This window comes from Hyla sarda, unplaced genomic scaffold (assembly GCF_029499605.1).
Source record: "Hyla sarda isolate aHylSar1 unplaced genomic scaffold, aHylSar1.hap1 scaffold_990, whole genome shotgun sequence".
NCBI classification, from domain to species: Eukaryota; Metazoa; Chordata; class Amphibia; order Anura; family Hylidae; genus Hyla; species Hyla sarda.
In genome coordinates this window covers 2464-17369 of record NW_026611021.1, presented here as the reverse complement: position 1 = coordinate 17369, position 14906 = coordinate 2464, and the positions used below count along the sequence as shown (strand labels likewise).

The 14906-nt window shown below is 45.1% G+C and overlaps 5 non-coding genes across 5 annotated transcripts; all 5 read right to left on the bottom strand.

Annotated features, from left to right (window-relative positions):
• Positions 1-519: 519 nt before the first annotated feature.
• On the bottom strand, positions 520-704 carry LOC130351647 (U2 spliceosomal RNA). Its single transcript, XR_008888236.1, has one exon. It is a non-coding gene; the product is annotated as a U2 spliceosomal RNA (small nuclear RNA).
• Positions 705-7881: 7177 nt separating this feature from the next.
• On the bottom strand, positions 7882-8072 carry LOC130351641 (U2 spliceosomal RNA). The gene has a single exon (XR_008888231.1). It is a non-coding gene; the product is annotated as a U2 spliceosomal RNA (small nuclear RNA).
• A 2092-nt stretch (positions 8073-10164) lies between these two features.
• Positions 10165-10355, bottom strand: LOC130351629 (U2 spliceosomal RNA). Its single transcript, XR_008888220.1, has one exon. It is a non-coding gene; the product is annotated as a U2 spliceosomal RNA (small nuclear RNA).
• A 2081-nt stretch (positions 10356-12436) lies between these two features.
• On the bottom strand, positions 12437-12627 carry LOC130351644 (U2 spliceosomal RNA). Its single transcript, XR_008888233.1, has one exon. It is a non-coding gene; the product is annotated as a U2 spliceosomal RNA (small nuclear RNA).
• A 2088-nt stretch (positions 12628-14715) lies between these two features.
• On the bottom strand, positions 14716-14906 carry LOC130351617 (U2 spliceosomal RNA). The gene has a single exon (XR_008888209.1). It is a non-coding gene; the product is annotated as a U2 spliceosomal RNA (small nuclear RNA).

Below are 14906 nucleotides of genomic sequence, written 5' to 3'. Positions count from 1 at the left end.
ATGGTCAATGTACAGCAATGACACACCTGTGTGAACAGCCAGGAGACCCCCCCATGTTATGTTACATAGTTACATAGTTAGTACGGTCGAAAAAAGACATATGTCCATCAAGTTCAACCAGGGAATTAAGGGGTAGGGGTGTGGCGCGATATTGGGGAAGGGATGAGATTTTATATTTCTTCATAAGCATTAATCTTATTTTGTCAATTAGGAACATTCAGCACCCACCCGCTATCAAGGCAGCTGCCTATCATGTCATGCCCTACCTGCACAGGTGTGCTGGCTACTCAAATGATCCAATTAAGGAGGCCATTTAGTCAGCAGCAGCAGAAGTCCTGTGCCTGGACGCTCCAACAGCGGCCAGACACAAGCAGAAGCAGCAGAAGCAGCAGCAGCACCACCTTTTGTTTTTTGGCTGCTGCAGCAGCAGCAGCAGCAAGGCCCACAGGGCTGGCTAGCTGGCTAGCCAGCAAGCAGGTAGCAATGAAAGTAGGAATCTTTCTTTTTAACCCTGTAAGGGGGTGGTGCACTGTACCCGAAGATACTGCCATATCGGGTCAATGCATAGGGCGACGGAAGCAAGCTTCGAAATCGGCCCCCGTTCTCAAAAATCCATTTAATATATGGTCCCCAGATAGGGGACGTATCAGATATTAAACTGATAAGAACAGATTTTTTTTTTTTTTTTTTTATTGAAAAGGAAATATACAATACATAACCAAGTAAATCATTCAAAAAATTACATATTCATCTGAAAACACATGAATAACACATATTTGACATATACAATATATACAGGAAGCATGTCTTTACATGTACATATAACAAAAAGCTTTCCCTTCATGACTTTCCCTCAGAAAAAATAAATTGCAGCGGATTCTGTCCCTCCAACTCTCCCTTCATATCAGGATATAATCTGTAAGAAAAGAAAAAGAAAGACAAATAAGAATACAATCATAACCAGTACTTCCATTTTTTGTGTTTCCAGATCCCCTCTGCATCATCAGAACCATAGTTTTTCCTATCACATAATACGTAAAGGTAAATTTTACCACGGATCATGCCCAGACATTCCTTCACACTTACTTCAGTTTGATTGAAAATCCTAATATTCCTTACATCCCACAGAACCTCTTTTACACAATTTACTATGAACCATAACACTCTTGCCTTCTCTCTCTCCACTGCACACAAACCAAACATCATCATATTAAAGGATAAGATTTCAATTCCAGTAAGATTTTTAATTAGACCAGACATTTTTCTCCACACAGACTTCGCATAACCACACTCCCAAAACACATGTACATAATTCTCACATCCACCGCAACCATCCCTGGGACACACTTCACTGTCTACCAATCTCCTTCTCCTCTGAAATTCCCTTGTTGGCAGACACCCATGAGCTAACATCCAAGACAAGTCCTTTTGTTTATTTGTCAGTTCCTTGTGACTGACATTTTTCCACACTACCTTACAATCCTTCTCAGACAGACCTCCCACACATTCCACTGTTTCTCTCTGCTCCAACACTTTCATCACCTTCTTACTATCATTCCATTCAGTCACACATTCCAGATTATTTTTCCTGACACACCGCCCTATTCTCTGATAGAACCAAGGAACCTCAAAACTTACAGGTACCCTTAAGTCCCTTTCCATTAGCTTATATTTCAACAACACATTACCAGCCAAATACCTTACCATGCACCCAAACACACATTCCTTCTTACTAACAGCGAGACAAAAACTGACATACTTCACAGCCAGGAACACTTCCACATTCATCATTCCTTTCCCACCATGCATTCTGCTTTTCACCACCTTCCCACGACTCAATTTCTCCATCCTTGAATTCCATAAGAAAACAAAGATCTGCCTGATAATTCTTGCCAGACACCTATCCGGTGGAGGAAACACATAATTAACATAAAGCAAAATAGGAATTATAACAGCTTTAATAACCAGAATCCTTCCCTCAATCGATAAAGTCCTTAAAGACCAGAAGTTTATTTTATTCCCCACCCTCCCCAAAACCCTCTCCCAACTTTCTTTCCCATACAAATCATTATCAAACACCACCCCAAGCACTTCCACACCCCCCTCTCTCACAGGCCACTCGCACAACCCACTCTCTCCCCACCCCTCAAAAAATTTACAACCACTCTTCCCAACATTAAGCTTAAACCCACTCATTAAACAGAAACACTCAATCAATAACTTAGCACGCCTTACCCCTGCCATTGACTTACATACAACAGTAACATCATCCATGTAACCAATCACTCGCATATCCTTCCCATGACTACCAGGTATTTCTATACCCCGCATCACCTTATCTCTCCTAATCATCCCCAACAAAGGCTCAATCATACAAATAAAAAGAATTGGCGACAGGGGACACCCCTGCCGCACTCCAGATTTTATACTCACTTCCCTACTCAGAAAACCATTGACCTGAATCTTACTATAAATGTCCCTATACAAACATTCAATCCACTTCACCATTCTGTCCGGCACATTCATCCTCCTCAAAACCCTAAACAATAAATCATGCACCACCCTATCATACGCTTTTTCAAAATCCACCGTAACAACAGCCACACCTTGCTTCCTAGTTTTACAGTCCCACAATACATCCCTCAGACCTAACAGACATTCAGAAATCCTACGATCAGGCACTGTACACATTTGCTCCTCACCTACCATACAATCAATCACATCCTTTAACCTATTCGCAATAACTTTAGCAATAATTTTGTAATCACAATTCAAGAGCGCTATAGGCCTCCAATTTTTAAGATCCCTCTTATCCCCTTTTTTAAACAATAACACAGTCACACTCTCACTCATACTTTTAGATAACTTCCCTCTCCTAAGTACTTCCTTACACACCTCCCATACATAATCCCCTAACATATCCCAAAACACAAGATAAAATTCCACAGGCAAACCATCACTCCCTGCCACCTTTCCTTTCTTCATCCCATTCACAGCATCCTCCACCTCACTCTTCCTCACATCCTCTTCCATAAAGAACCCATCAATTTCATCCAAACGCTTATCCACATATCCCAAACATTCCTCCTCTAGAGTCACGTCCCGCTCCTTCTCCGTGAATAAAACAGAATAAAACTTCCACACTTCCTCTAACACCTCATCCTTACCAAAGACCTCTACCCCATCATTCGTAAAAACACTCATCATCTCAGTTTTTTTACTGAATGCCTTTTTAAAGAAAAATTTGCTACATTTCTCATCCTTCTCTTTCACTTCAACCCTAGCCTGTGCAATAATCTTCCTTCCATTCCTCTCCAGACACTCATTCACACTTCCACGAGCTTCCTCAATCTCCTTCTCAACACTCATCCCCAAACGCCTCAATTCATACAAATACTCTAACCTTCTTTGCCATCTCTCATACTCTTCTCTATCTTTCCTCCCTTTCTCACACCCTTTTTTAATAAAAAACCTTTTAGTCTCTAACTTCACCCACTCCCACCACTCAACCACACTATAAAATGCATCCTTCCTCAACACCCATCCATCAAAACGCTCCCTATATTCTTGTAATACACATTCATTATCCAATAAAGACACATTCAACTTCCAAACACCCTTTCCATACTCACTTAGACCACCACCTTTTACCACACACTCAATCCAGGCATGATCCGTGAACGGTAACCTCCTCCGTCTGAAATTAGAAACAGACATTAGTTTTGAGACAAAAATGAAATCAATACGCGAACTTGTATTGTTAGAAAAATATGTATAACCGATAGTACCATCATTATGGGCAACAAAGGAATCCTTTAACCCAAATAAATTTACAATCTCTTTAAGCTGCTTACTAGTACTGTCTAAACCAGACCCACCACCCACCGTAGTACTACTCCTATCCCCCTCTGTTATTATACAATTGAAATCCCCTATAAGGAACACATCATCCCTCCCACTCAAAAAGAAATATAATTTCTCAAACACCTCCCCTCTTTCCTTCCTCCCAGTTGGAGCATAAACATTAATTACTTTATATGTGAAACCCCTGAAAATAAAATGCACTAATAATACCCTACCCGGAACAATATGGACAACTTTTTTAACAACAAACTCATTACTTTTGAACAAAATCCCCACCCCCGAATTACGTTCCATTGAACCAGACCATACCGATTGCCCATAAGGCCAGGAGATATTTGGCTCCCCATCCAAGCAGCACTCCTGGAGACCTAGAACATCAAAAGAATATCTAGAAAGTAAATCAAAAATGGCGGATCTCCTTTCTAAAGATCTAATACTGCGGACATTTAGAGAACCAATTGTTAAACTCATTCAAACATTTGAAGGAAAAAAAGGAAATACAAAATCAAGCATTATCAAAAGGAGGCCTAGCCTTTCCCCGACCTCTACCCTTATTTTTTGCCTCCCCTTCCTTAAACTTAAGAGTCTTTGTCAATTTTTTGACTGAACATTCCTCCAAATAACCTGTGCCCAGGGAGGATAAAGAGGAGTCAGAATCAATCTGACATGACGACCCTCCACCTGCCTCCTCCCTTCCCGGGCTAGGAAAGTCCTCAATCCTTTGACTCTGAGGAGTCGGACAGTCATCCTCCGATTCTTCCACCGGCATCTTTCTCTTCAAGGATTCTTTGTCCACAGTCATCTCCTCTGGGGGATCAGAGGCCTCCGAAACAGATGCCCCCGAAACAGACTCCGCCTTCTCCCCCTCTGCCACCAAAGCATCCGGAACAGACCTAGAAATGGAAGGAAAAACAGGGGCAGACTCTGCTTCACTGGTCAGCACGCTAACCTCTGCATCGCCTGCCCTGGCAGCATTGGAGTCCTCAGGAACTGTCCCACCTCGAAGAGCCATTGCATATGATCGGGGTGCCCCGGACTGGTAAGTGGGGCAACTCCTAGCCAGGTGATCCGAAGAACCACAGAAATGACACTTGCGTTTCTCGGGACAGTCTGCAGTGCGGTGATCAGGCTTGTGGCAGTTCCTGCAAACCTGCCCGGTTGTACAGTTCTCTCTGGTATGACCAAAGCAAAAACAGTCCCGGCAAAAACTTGGCATCCCCGGGTAGTGCAGAAACCCCCTGTTGTTCCCTATCGCAAAGTTCTGCGGGGGGTGACAAAAACCTTCAGCACCACCCTCAGGGGCAGGCCTAAACTCCACCCAAAAACGTCTCATGCCTGTGAAAGTCCCCAGGATGTTATTTTTCCTCTCCGCACCAGAAACAGACACACAATACCTTCTTAGAAAGGTCTGGATCTCCTCATCCCGCACAAAAGGGTTGTACATATGCACTACCACTGGAACTTTCTTAGGCCGAGCCTCGCAGGAAATGAATCGGATCCCTTGTAGGTCAGGGTGAGAAGCATTCTCCTTACTCCGGTAGAGACAGGTACGGAGATCATCCAGGTTGTAGAAGGTCACGTCAAAGAATCCTTGGCTGGGAAAGACCTGGACACAGAAGATGGAAGCATGCGGCATCCTCAGCACTCCTTCCACGACCTTCTGCTGGACATGCAAAATCCCGTAGGCACTCCTCTTTTCCTCCTCGATAAACAGCCGTACTGTATTAGGAGCGTTCGGCGCATTAGCCATCCTCTCCGGCAGACCCGTCCTCCGATGATCACCTTCCCGTTATCCTGGGACTAAGCCCTCTCCCCAATAGCAGCAGGTGGGTGAAGCCCAGGCAATAAACCTGGGCGATCCCACAAGGCCGAGGAGAGGGGTACCCGAATACCTTAGGGCAAGACACTTGATCTTAGCCAAAAGGCCGAGAAGCGATAACCGTGAAAGGGGCGGGCCCAACAAGGTCCCCTTCATGGGCACTATCACTGCTTGCTGTCAGGGAGGCTGCCAGACAATTTTCCATGCACACTCTGGGCTGGGGGGCAGTCAACCACCAGTACACACAGCAGAACCTAAACCCATACCATTATTGCTAAGCAGCAAGACAGGGGCCCATTGCACTCCCACGGGGCCTTTTTAAATGCAATCCATAACCCGGATTTGCCAGGAACCCTTCTTACTCCTCCTACTTGCATGTGACACTGGGCTTAGGATCTGCATAGGAAACACACACACAAGCACACACCTACCTTTGTTGCCTGCAGATGCCTCCTTGGCTGTCCCCAAACGGTATCAAACCAACACCCACGGGAAGCTGTAAGCATAGAGGACATGCCTGCACCCCATTGGACTTACCTGTGTGGGTTAAATCCGGGTTATTTGACAACCTATGGCGGTGATGGTTCTGCTCAGGCAGAGCAGTGCTGATGCTCCTCATAAAGCTGTCACTGCTGTGAAGGTTCTAGGTGACATCACAATCCCTATGGTTACATACACAACAAAGCTGGGTTGTTGTTGTTTACACTCTGCAAGGCCTGTGGAAGTGAGTGACATCATAGCACTGTAGTTCTGAGGGTTCTAGATGGATGCAACAATCTCCTGTTGCTTCTATGAAGGCCGTAATAGACGACATCACCAAACAGCTCCATAGTCACATACACAGCAAAGGAGAGATGTTGTTTACACCTAGTGATGTCAGTGGTATTGAGTGACATCACAGCACAGTGCTAAGGCTCCTGGGCCTGGACACAGCAGCGGCTGCAATATCTCAACGGAGAATACGTTTATATATATGTGTGTGTGTGCGCGTATATATATATATATATATATATATATATATATATATATTTCTCCGCCGAAATCACTTTTAAACCCATTTCCACCTTTTTTTCCCTTCTCTTCCTCTTACTTTTTTTTCACGTTTTTTTACGTTTTTCTCCTTTTCGCCTCTTTTCTGGGCGTATTATTCTTCTTTTTCTTCTTTTTTTTCGTCTAATGCATACCCCATCAGTGCAGCAATGCTTATTCAATACCGCCAGCAGATGGAGACACTGGGGGATAATTTTCTAAGGATTTATACTGATTTTTCCTGTCTGAATTTGTCGCACAGAAAGTTGCAGGCCAAATATGTGTGACATTTCTGCGACTTTAGCTTCTAGAGCATTTTTACAACATTATACATAGGTGCTGAATACATAAAAAGCGACTGTTCAGCGACAGACAAGTCGCATCGGCTGAAAGTAGGCCAGAATGTCAGTCCATGTTGGAGCAGGTTTAGATACAGTCTAAAGCATAGATCTCAAAGTCTGTGCACAGAATTTAGCAAGGGCCTCGCACCTTCTGATGCATCAGGTAGGTGCACTATAGCATAGCCTAACCCTCTGTACTTTGGTCTATATTGATGCGGGACATAGACAGCCAGCTGATGACCAATCCATTAGTGCAATGGATGGCTGGAAGCATTTGTCTTTGCCTTTGCAATACCACAGAAGCAATGCATGGTCAATGTACAGCAATGACACACCTGTGTGAACAGCCAGGAGACCCCCCCATGTTATGTTACATAGTTACATAGTTAGTACGGTCGAAAAAAGACATATGTCCATCAAGTTCAACCAGGGAATTAAGGGGTAGGGGTGTGGCGCGATATTGGGGAAGGGATGAGATTTTATATTTCTTCATAAGCATTAATCTTATTTTGTCAATTAGGAACATTCAGCACCCACCCGCTATCAAGGCAGCTGCCTATCATGTCATGCCCTACCTGCACAGGTGTGCTGGCTACTCAAATGATCCAATTAAGGAGGCCATTTAGTCAGCAGCAGCAGAAGTCCTGTGCCTGGACGCTCCAACAGCGGCCAGACACAAGCAGAAGCAGCAGAAGCAGCAGCAGCACCACCTTTTGTTTTTTGGCTGCAGCAGCAGCAGCAGCAGCAAGGCCCACAGGGCTGGCTAGCTGGCTAGCCAGCAAGCAGGTAGCAATGAAAGTAGGAATCTTTCTTTTTAACCCTGTAAGGGGGTGGTGCACTGTACCCGAAGATACTGCCATATCGGGTCAATGCATAGGGCGACGGAAGCAAGCTTCGAAATCGGCCCCCGTTCTCAAAAATCCATTTAATATATGGTCCCCAGATAGGGGACGTATCAGATATTAAACTGATAAGAACAGATACTACACTTGATCTTAGCCAAAAGGCCGAGAAGCGATAACCGTGAAAGGGGCGGGCCCAACAAGGTCCCCTTCATGGGCACTATCACTGCTTGCTGTCAGGGAGGCTGCCAGACAATTTTCCATGCACACTCTGGGCTGGGGGGCAGTCAACCACCAGTACACACAGCAGAACCTAAACCCATACCATTATTGCTAAGCAGCAAGACAGGGGCCCATTGCACTCCCACGGGGCCTTTTTAAATGCAATCCATAACCCGGATTTGCCAGGAACCCTTCTTACTCCTCCTACTTGCATGTGACACTGGGCTTAGGATCTGCATAGGAAACACACACACAAGCACACACCTACCTTTGTTGCCTGCAGATGCCTCCTTGGCTGTCCCCAAACGGTATCAAACCAACACCCACGGGAAGCTGTAAGCATAGAGGACATGCCTGCACCCCATTGGACTTACCTGTGTGGGTTAAATCCGGGTTATTTGACAACCTATGGCGGTGATGGTTCTGCTCAGGCAGAGCAGTGCTGATGCTCCTCATAAAGCTGTCGCTGCTGTGAAGGTTCTAGGTGACATCACAATCCCTATGGTTACATACACAACAAAGCTGGGTTGTTGTTGTTTACACTCTGCAAGGCCTGTGGAAGTGAGTGACATCATAGCACTGTAGTTCTGAGGGTTCTAGATGGATGCAACAATCTCCTGTTGCTTCTATGAAGGCCATAATAGACGACATCACCAAACAGCTCCATAGTCACATACACAGCAAAGGAGAGATGTTGTTTACACCTAGTGATGTCAGTGGTATTGAGTGACATCACAGCACAGTGCTAAGGCTCCTGGGCCTGGACACAGCAGCGGCTGCAATATCTCAACGGAGAATACGTTTATATATATGTGTGTGTGTGCACGTATATATATATATATATATATATATATATATATATATATATATATATATATATCTCCGCCGAAATCACTTTTAAACCCATTTCCACCTTTTTTTCCCTTCTCTTCCTCTTACTTTTTTTTCACGTTTTTTTACGTTTTTCTCCTTTTCGCCTCTTTTCTGGGCGTATTATTCTTCTTTTTCTTCTTTTTTTTCGTCTAATGCATACCCCATCAGTGCAGCAATGCTTATTCAATACCGCCAGCAGATGGAGACACTGGGGGATAATTTTCTAAGGATTTATACTGATTTTTCCTGTCTGAATTTGTCGCACAGAAAGTTGCAGGCCAAATATGTGTGACATTTCTGCGACTTTAGCTTCTAGAGCATTTTTACAACATTATACATAGGTGCTGAATACATAAAAAGCGACTGTTCAGCGACAGACAAGTCGCATCGGCTGAAAGTAGGCCAGAATGTCAGTCCATGTTGGAGCAGGTTTAGATACAGTCTAAAGCATAGATCTCAAAGTCTGTGCACAGAATTTAGCAAGGGCCTCGCACCTTCTGATGCATCAGGTAGGTGCACTATAGCATAGCCTAACCCTCTGTACTTTGGTCTATATTGATGCGGGACATAGACAGCCAGCTGATGACCAATCCATTAGTGCAATGGATGGCTGGAAGCATTTGTCTTTGCCTTTGCAATACCACAGAAGCAATGCATGGTCAATGTACAGCAATGACACACCTGTGTGAACAGCCAGGAGACCCCCCCATGTTATGTTACATAGTTACATAGTTAGTACGGTCGAAAAAAGACATATGTCCATCAAGTTCAACCAGGGAATTAAGGGGTAGGGGTGTGGCGCGATATTGGGGAAGGGATGAGATTTTATATTTCTTCATAAGCATTAATCTTATTTTGTCAATTAGGAACATTCAGCACCCACCCGCTATCAAGGCAGCTGCCTATCATGTCATGCCCTACCTGCACAGGTGTGCTGGCTACTCAAATGATCCAATTAAGGAGGCCATTTAGTCAGCAGCAGCAGAAGTCCTGTGCCTGGACGCTCCAACAGCGGCCAGACACAAGCAGAAGCAGCAGAAGCAGCAGCAGCACCACCTTTTGTTTTTTGGCTGCAGCAGCAGCAGCAGCAGCAAGGCCCACAGGGCTGGCTAGCTGGCTAGCCAGCAAGCAGGTAGCAATGAAAGTAGGAATCTTTCTTTTTAACCCTGTAAGGGGGTGGTGCACTGTACCCGAAGATACTGCCATATCGGGTCAATGCATAGGGCGACGGAAGCAAGCTTCGAAATCGGCCCCCGTTCTCAAAAATCCATTTAATATATGGTCCCCAGATAGGGGACGTATCAGATATTAAACTGATAAGAACAGATACTACACTTGATCTTAGCCAAAAGGCCGAGAAGCGATAACCGTGAAAGGGGCGGGCCCAACAAGGTCCCCTTCATGGGCACTATCACTGCTTGCTGTCAGGGAGGCTGCCAGACAATTTTCCATGCACACTCTGGGCTGGGGGGCAGTCAACCACCAGTACACACAGCAGAACCTAAACCCATACCATTATTGCTAAGCAGCAAGACAGGGGCCCATTGCACTCCCACGGGGCCTTTTTAAATGCAATCCATAACCCGGATTTGCCAGGAACCCTTCTTACTCCTCCTACTTGCATGTGACACTGGGCTTAGGATCTGCATAGGAAACACACACACAAGCACACACCTACCTTTGTTGCCTGCAGATGCCTCCTTGGCTGTCCCCAAACGGTATCAAACCAACACCCACGGGAAGCTGTAAGCATAGAGGACATGCCTGCACCCCATTGGACTTACCTGTGTGGGTTAAATCCGGGTTATTTGACAACCTATGGCGGTGATGGTTCTGCTCAGGCAGAGCAGTGCTGATGCTCCTCATAAAGCTGTCGCTGCTGTGAAGGTTCTAGGTGACATCACAATCCCTATGGTTACATACACAACAAAGCTGGGTTGTTGTTGTTTACACTCTGCAAGGCCTGTGGAAGTGAGTGACATCATAGCACTGTAGTTCTGAGGGTTCTAGATGGATGCAACAATCTCCTGTTGCTTCTATGAAGGCCATAATAGACGACATCACCAAACAGCTCCATAGTCACATACACAGCAAAGGAGAGATGTTGTTTACACCTAGTGATGTCAGTGGTATTGAGTGACATCACAGCACAGTGCTAAGGCTCCTGGGCCTGGACACAGCAGCGGCTGCAATATCTCAACGGAGAATACGTTTATATATATGTGTGTGTGTGCGCGTATATATATATATATATATATATATATATATATATATATATTTCTCCGCCGAAATCACTTTTAAACCCATTTCCACCTTTTTTTCCCTTCTCTTCCTCTTACTTTTTTTTCACTTTTTTTACGTTTTTCTCCTTTTCGCCTCTTTTCTGGGCGTATTATTCTTCTTTTTCTTCTTTTTTTTCGTCTAATGCATACCCCATCAGTGCAGCAATGCTTATTCAATACCGCCAGCAGATGGAGACACTGGGGGATAATTTTCTAAGGATTTATACTGATTTTTCCTGTCTGAATTTGTCGCACAGAAAGTTGCAGGCCAAATATGTGTGACATTTCTGCGACTTTAGCTTCTAGAGCATTTTTACAACATTATACATAGGTGCTGAATACATAAAAAGCGACTGTTCAGCGACAGACAAGTCGCATCGGCTGAAAGTAGGCCAGAATGTCAGTCCATGTTGGAGCAGGTTTAGATACAGTCTAAAGCATAGATCTCAAAGTCTGTGCACAGAATTTAGCAAGGGCCTCGCACCTTCTGATGCATCAGGTAGGTGCACTATAGCATAGCCTAACCCTCTGTACTTTGGTCTATATTGATGCGGGACATAGACAGCCAGCTGATGACCAATCCATTAGTGCAATGGATGGCTGGAAGCATTTGTCTTTGCCTTTGCAATACCACAGAAGCAATGCATGGTCAATGTACAGCAATGACACACCTGTGTGAACAGCCAGGAGACCCCCCCATGTTATGTTACATAGTTACATAGTTAGTACGGTCGAAAAAAGACATATGTCCATCAAGTTCAACCAGGGAATTAAGGGGTAGGGGTGTGGCGCGATATTGGGGAAGGGATGAGATTTTATATTTCTTCATAAGCATTAATCTTATTTTGTCAATTAGGAACATTCAGCACCCACCCGCTATCAAGGCAGCTGCCTATCATGTCATGCCCTACCTGCACAGGTGTGCTGGCTACTCAAATGATCCAATTAAGGAGGCCATTTAGTCAGCAGCAGCAGAAGTCCTGTGCCTGGACGCTCCAACAGCGGCCAGACACAAGCAGAAGCAGCAGAAGCAGCAGCAGCACCACCTTTTGTTTTTTGGCTGCAGCAGCAGCAGCAGCAGCAAGGCCCACAGGGCTGGCTAGCTGGCTAGCCAGCAAGCAGGTAGCAATGAAAGTAGGAATCTTTCTTTTTAACCCTGTAAGGGGGTGGTGCACTGTACCCGAAGATACTGCCATATCGGGTCAATGCATAGGGCGACGGAAGCAAGCTTCGAAATCGGCCCCCGTTCTCAAAAATCCATTTAATATATGGTCCCCAGATAGGGGACGTATCAGATATTAAACTGATAAGAACAGATACTACACTTGATCATAGCCAAAAGGCCGAGAAGCGATAACCGTGAAAGGGGCGGGCCCAACAAGGTCCCCTTCATGGGCACTATCACTGCTTGCTGTCAGGGAGGCTGCCAGACAATTTTCCATGCACACTCTGGGCTGGGGGGCAGTCAACCACCAGTACACACAGCAGAACCTAAACCCATACCATTATTGCTAAGCAGCAAGACAGGGGCCCATTGCACTCCCACGGGGCCTTTTTAAATGCAATCCATAACCCGGATTTGCCAGGAACCCTTCTTACTCCTCCTACTTGCATGTGACACTGGGCTTAGGATCTGCATAGGAAACACACACACAAGCACACACCTACCTTTGTTGCCTGCAGATGCCTCCTTGGCTGTCCCCAAACGGTATCAAACCAACACCCACGGGAAGCTGTAAGCATAGAGGACATGCCTGCACCCCATTGGACTTACCTGTGTGGGTTAAATCCGGGTTATTTGACAACCTATGGCGGTGATGGTTCTGCTCAGGCAGAGCAGTGCTGATGCTCCTCATAAAGCTGTCGCTGCTGTGAAGGTTCTAGGTGACATCACAATCCCTATGGTTACATACACAACAAAGCTGGGTTGTTGTTGTTTACACTCTGCAAGGCCTGTGGAAGTGAGTGACATCATAGCACTGTAGTTCTGAGGGTTCTAGATGGATGCAACAATCTCCTGTTGCTTCTATGAAGGCCATAATAGACGACATCACCAAACAGCTCCATAGTCACATACACAGCAAAGGAGAGATGTTGTTTACACCTAGTGATGTCAGTGGTATTGAGTGACATCACAGCACAGTGCTAAGGCTCCTGGGCCTGGACACAGCAGCGGCTGCAATATCTCAACGGAGAATACGTTTATATATATGTGTGTGTGTGCGCGTATATATATATATATATATATATATATATATATATATATATATATATTTCTCCGCCGAAATCACTTTTAAACCCATTTCCACCTTTTTTTCCCTTCTCTTCCTCTTACTTTTTTTTCACGTTTTTTTACGTTTTTCTCCTTTTCGCCTCTTTTCTGGGCGTATTATTCTTCTTTTTCTTCTTTTTTTTCGTCTAATGCATACCCCATCAGTGCAGCAATGCTTATTCAATACCGCCAGCAGATGGAGACACTGGGGGATAATTTTCTAAGGATTTATACTGATTTTTCCTGTCTGAATTTGTCGCACAGAAAGTTGCAGGCCAAATATGTGTGACATTTCTGCGACTTTAGCTTCTAGAGCATTTTTACAACATTATACATAGGTGCTGAATACATAAAAAGCGACTGTTCAGCGACAGACAAGTCGCATCGGCTGAAAGTAGGCCAGAATGTCAGTCCATGTTGGAGCAGGTTTAGATACAGTCTAAAGCATAGATCTCAAAGTCTGTGCACAGAATTTAGCAAGGGCCTCGCACCTTCTGATGCATCAGGTAGGTGCACTATAGCATAGCCTAACCCTCTGTACTTTGGTCTATATTGATGCGGGACATAGACAGCCAGCTGATGACCAATCCATTAGTGCAATGGATGGCTGGAAGCATTTGTCTTTGCCTTTGCAATACCACAGAAGCAATGCATGGTCAATGTACAGCAATGACACACCTGTGTGAACAGCCAGGAGACCCCCCCATGTTATGTTACATAGTTACATAGTTAGTACGGTCGAAAAAAGACATATGTCCATCAAGTTCAACCAGGGAATTAAGGGGTAGGGGTGTGGCGCGATATTGGGGAAGGGATGAGATTTTATATTTCTTCATAAGCATTAATCTTATTTTGTCAATTAGGAACATTCAGCACCCACCCGCTATCAAGGCAGCTGCCTATCATGTCATGCCCTACCTGCACAGGTGTGCTGGCTACTCAAATGATCCAATTAAGGAGGCCATTTAGTCAGCAGCAGCAGAAGTCCTGTGCCTGGACGCTCCAACAGCGGCCAGACACAAGCAGAAGCAGCAGAAGCAGCAGCAGCACCACCTTTTGTTTTTTGGCTGCAGCAGCAGCAGCAGCAGCAAGGCCCACAGGGCTGGCTAGCTGGCTAGCCAGCAAGCAGGTAGCAATGAAAGTAGGAATCTTTCTTTTTAACCCTGTAAGGGGGTGGTGCACTGTACCCGAAGATACTGCCATATCGGGTCAATGCATAGGGCGACGGAAGCAAGCTTCGAAATCGGCCCCCGTTCTCAAAAATCCATTTAATATATGGTCCCCAGATAGGGGACGTATCAGATATTAAACTGATAAGAACAGATACTACACTTGATCTTAGCCAAAAGGCCGAGAAGCGAT